Below are 5000 nucleotides of genomic sequence, written 5' to 3'. Positions count from 1 at the left end.
CGATATATACAGTCGTGGAATCAACACATTATTATTATTATGCCCCGCTGGATGCATTAAACAATGTAACAAGGTTTTCCAAAATAAATCAACTCAAGTTATGGAAAAAAAAATGCCAACATGGCACTGCCATATTTATTATTGAAGTCACAAAGTGCATTATGTTTTTTTAACATGCCTCAAAACAGCAGCTTGGAATTTGGGACATGCTCTCCCTGGGAGAGCATGAGGAGGTTGAGGTGGGCGGGGATAGGGGGTTATGGGGGTGTATATTGTAGCGTCCCGGACGAGTTAGTGCTGCAAGGGGTTCTGGGTATTTCTTCGGTTGTGTTTATGTTGTGTTACGATGTGGATGTTCCCCCGGAATGTGTTTATCATTCTTGTTTGGTGTGGGTTCACAGTGTGGCGCATATTTGTAACAGTGTTAAAGTTGTTTATACGGCCACCCTCAGTGTGACCTGTATGGCTGTTGACCAAGCATGCTTTGCATTCACTTGTGTGTGTGAAAAGCCGTAGATATTATGTGATTGGGCCGGCACACAAAGGCACTGTACTTCTCCCTACATCCGTGTACACAGTCATACATTTTCCTTTTTGAAACCGATCATTTTTAATACCGATAATTTCCGATATTATCGGACATCCCTAGTTATCATAATAGTTAACTCTCTGTAAGCTGAAGCCTGGTGGGATTGGTTGAACTCCGAATACATATGAAAATATAATATAATATAATATATTATTTACTGTATATATAATATGTAAATATTACATATATGTTATATTTTATATTGCTACTATGGTACATTTGTAGTCTCCTTAATACCTGCATTATCCTTTCCATCCTTACCCTTTCCAGCCTTTGAAAGTGAGCTACTGTGTGGGACAATTTCCCTTGTGGATCAATACAGTTTGTCCAGGTCTAAGTCTAATTGGACCACTTAATTGGAGGCCCCACTGTATTGGCAATGACGTGTTCCGCATGTTATACATTTCAGTAAAAAAAAAAAAAAAAATGCATATTCCAGTTTGAAAGACCTTTTTGCCATCACGTTGAATCCTTGCAAGAGAACAGACCAAAAATCATAAATTCTCAAGAAATAAATCCTCTCCTGCTCCCTTGTCTGTTTCTGCAGAGAGCGAGAGAGGGCGAGGAAGAGAGAGCTCTGTTAATGATTAACTTTAACTCCTCCTATTCAATCACAGGAAACCTGCATGACAATGGCAGAATTACACAGCACTGTTTGATGAATGGCTCCATTCTGGGTTCTTGCCAGCGGACATTGCTATTCATGTGTTTGTGAGATGCAGCAAATGGATCTGACTGCCAAATCCATTCACAAAAAAAGATGCAGAAATCCTGCCGTAACCGGACTCGTGCAAAAAGTTCCAAAGGCCATTGTGTGGATGTAGTATCTCACAAAAGAATGAAACACTTTGGAGTAGACTGTGTACATGTAGTTTGTATAGCAGTGTAGAGTTGCTACTGTACCGTTATTTTCCAGGCTACAGAGCGCAAATAAATACAAATAAACCATGTTGTTTCATATATTAGCCGCACCAGACTATAAGCCTCAGATATATATGTTGTGAAATTTGTTATTTACATATTTTTTATTTATTTACATACTGTAATTGTTTCCAAACGGTGTCTGTAACACGGCAGTAAAACGGCAGCTCGGACAAAACAGAAGCCATTGTCATGGACCCACTAGCTGCGGAAACTAGCACTCCAATCTGCTGAAAAGACTCAATAACTCCACGGTGAAGTTTTGGTGAATTTTACGAAAACTGAAGATACAACAAGTCCAAGTCCATGGTTCTCGCCCGGAAAAGGGTGGAGTGCCATCTCCGGGTTGGGGAGGAGATCTTGCCCCAAGTGGAGGAGTTCAAGTACCTCGGAGTCCTGTTCACGATTGAGTGAAGAGTGGATAGTGAGATCGACAGGCGGATCGGTGCGGCGTCTTCAGTAATGCGGACGCTGTATCGATTCGTTGTGGTGAAGAAGGAGCTGAGCCGGAAGGCATAGCTCTCAATTTACCGGTCGATCTACGTTCCCATCCTCACCTATGGTCATAAGCTTTGGGTTATGACCGAAAGGACAAGATCACGGGTACAAGCGGCCGGAACGAGTTTCCTCCGCCGGGTGGCGGGGCTCTCCCTTAGAGATAGGGTGAGAAGCTCTGCCATCCGGGGGGGAGCTCAAAGTAAAGCCGCTGCTCCTCCACATCGAGAGGGGCCAGATGAGGTGGTTCGGGCATCTGGTCAGGATGCCACCCAAACGCCTCCCTAGGGAGGTGTTTAGGGCACGTGGCCGTGGGGAAGACCCAGGACACGTTGGGAAGACTATGTCTCCCGGCTTGCCTGGGAACGCCTCGGGGTCCCACAGGAAGAGCTGGACGAAGTGGCTGGGGAGAGGGAAGTCTGGGCTTCCCTGCTTAGGCTGCTGCGCCCGCGACCCGACCTCGGATAAGCGGAAGAAGATGGATGGATGAAGATACGACAAGAATGCCATTGTAAGTTAATAATACTGACAAAGACACTTCCTAATGCTAACGACACCAGTTTGATTACATTACACGTACAAATACAGTCATGGTCAAAAGTTTGCGTACACTTGTAAGGAACATAATGTCATGGCTGTCTTGAGTTTCCAGTAATTTCTACAACTCTTATTTTTTTTGTGATAGAGTGATCGGAGAACATACTTGTTGGTCACAAAAAACATTCATAAATGTGGAGGTTGCCCTCTTGTGGGTTCTCCTGACACAAAGATTCTTTTGTGAGCCCGGTAGTCGGAGGTAACAGTCTTTTATGTTCGGTCTCATCCGTCTGCTCGCCAGCCACTCCAACCCCGTCTCTCGTCCCGGGCAACAGGTGAATTGATTACAAAGCCCAGCTGGGCAATCTACTCACCTGCCGCTGTCTTCGAGGCCGGTCCTTGCACACCCCGGTCCGCGGCACGCTCGCAGGCCACGCCCCCCTCCACAATGAAGTTTGGTTCTTTTATGAATTTATTATGGGTCTACTGAAAATGTGACCAAATCTTTAGGGTCAAAAGTATACATACAGCAATGTTAATATTTGGTTACATGTCTCTTGGCAAGTTTCACTGCGATAAGGCGCTTTTGGTAGCCATCCACAAGCTTCTGGTTGAATTTTAAACCACTCCTCTTGACAAAATTGGTGCAGTTCAGCTAAATGTGTTGGTTTTCTGACATGGACTTGTTTCTTCAGCATTGTCCACACATTTAAGTCAGGACTTTGGGAAGGTCATTCTAAAACCTTAATTCTAGCCTGATTTAGCCATTCCTTTACCACTGTTGACGTGTGTTTGGGGTCATTGTCCTGTTGGAACACCCAACTGCGCCCAAGACCCAACCTCCGGGCTGATGATTTTAGGTTGTCCTGAAGAATTTGGAGGTAATCCTCCTTTTTTTATTGTCCCATTTAACTCTCTGTAAAGCACCAGTTCCATTGGCAGCAAAACAGGCCCAGAGCATAATACTACTACCACCATGCTTGACGGTAGGGATGGTGTTCCTGGGATTAAAGGCCTCACTTTTTCTCCTCCAAACATATTACTGGGTATTGTGGCTAAAGAGCTCATTTTTTGTTTCATCTGACCACAGAACTTTCCTCTGTAAGGTCTTATCTTTGTCCATGTGATGTGGCTTATACATGGAAAAATACCTGTTTGTTCTCAAATGTAGTGGCTACGGTTTATATGACAATGCCTCTATAGTCCAGAAAATATGACATGTGTTTTTACTGCCATCTAGTGTTCACTTTTAAGTATGTGTGGTAGAAAACGAGTAAAACACCAATAAAGAGTTTGTTTTCCCATTGTTGTTGCCATCAGGTGCTTTTTGAGTTTAAAATGACAACGAACACTCAAAACATGTTCATTAAATCACAAATGTCTGTTTTGGGGAAAAAAACTCAAGACATCAATATTAGAGATGTCCGATAATATCGGCCGATAAATGCGTTAAAATGTAATATCGGAAATTATCGGTATCGTTTTTTTGTGTGGTTTTTTTTATTAAATCAACATAAAAAACACAAGATACACTTACAATTAGTGCACCAACCCAAAAAAACTCATTCACACTCATTCACACAAAAGGGTTGTTTCTTTCTGTTATTAATATTCTGGTTCCTACATTATACATCAATATATATCAATACAGTCTGCAAGGGATACAGTCCGTAAGCACACATGATTGTGTGTGCTGCTGGTCCACTAATAGTACTAACCTTTAACAGTTAATTTGACTAATTTTCATTAATTACTAGTTTCTATGTAACTGTTTTTATATTGTTTTACTTTCTTTTTTATTCAAGAAAATGTTTTTAATTTATTTATTTTATTTTTATTTTTATTTTTTATTTTTTTAAGTACCTTATCTTCACCATACCTGGTTGTCCAAATTAGGCATAATAATGTGTTAATTCCACGACTGTATATATCGGTTGATATCGGTATCGGTAATTAAAGAGTTGGACAATATCGGAATATCGGATATCGGCAAAAAGCCATTATCGGACATCCCTAGTTAAAAGAGCCATATTGGACCAAAAATTTAAAAAATAAATCTGTCTGGAGCTGCAAAAAATGAAAACACAAAAATGGCACACAAAAAACTATCCGAAAAGCAGCCAATATTACATACAGATAATGCGTCATGAGACATGCACGACTAAATTATATACAAAGAGGATACAAGTAAAGGATATTAAATGAGCTCAAATATACCTACAAAATAGAAATTTTTTTTGCCGATATCCGATATTCCGATATTGTCCAACTCTTAATTACCGATTCCAATATCAACCGATATATACAGTCATTATGCCTAATTTTGTTGTGATGCCCCGCTGGATGCATTAAACAATGTAACAAAGTTTTCCAAAATAAATCAACTCAAGAAGAAGAAGAAAGAAGATGTTTTTAATTTATTTATCTTATTTTATTTTATTTATTTTTTTTAAAAGTA

The 5000-nt window shown here is 40.7% G+C and overlaps 1 protein-coding gene across 4 annotated transcripts in view; it reads left to right on the top strand.

Annotated features, from left to right (window-relative positions):
- The window catches only part of LOC133574886 (astrotactin-2), a 752799-nt gene that overhangs the window by 478046 nt on the left and 269753 nt on the right, over positions 1 to 5000 (top strand). The window lies entirely within an intron of this gene.

The sequence above is a fragment of the Nerophis lumbriciformis genome, linkage group LG32, assembly GCF_033978685.3.
Source record: "Nerophis lumbriciformis linkage group LG32, RoL_Nlum_v2.1, whole genome shotgun sequence".
In the NCBI taxonomy this organism is placed as follows: domain Eukaryota; kingdom Metazoa; phylum Chordata; class Actinopteri; order Syngnathiformes; family Syngnathidae; genus Nerophis; species Nerophis lumbriciformis.
The sequence above is the reverse complement of the archived record's forward strand: the minus strand, read 5'-3'. Positions and strand labels throughout refer to the sequence as shown.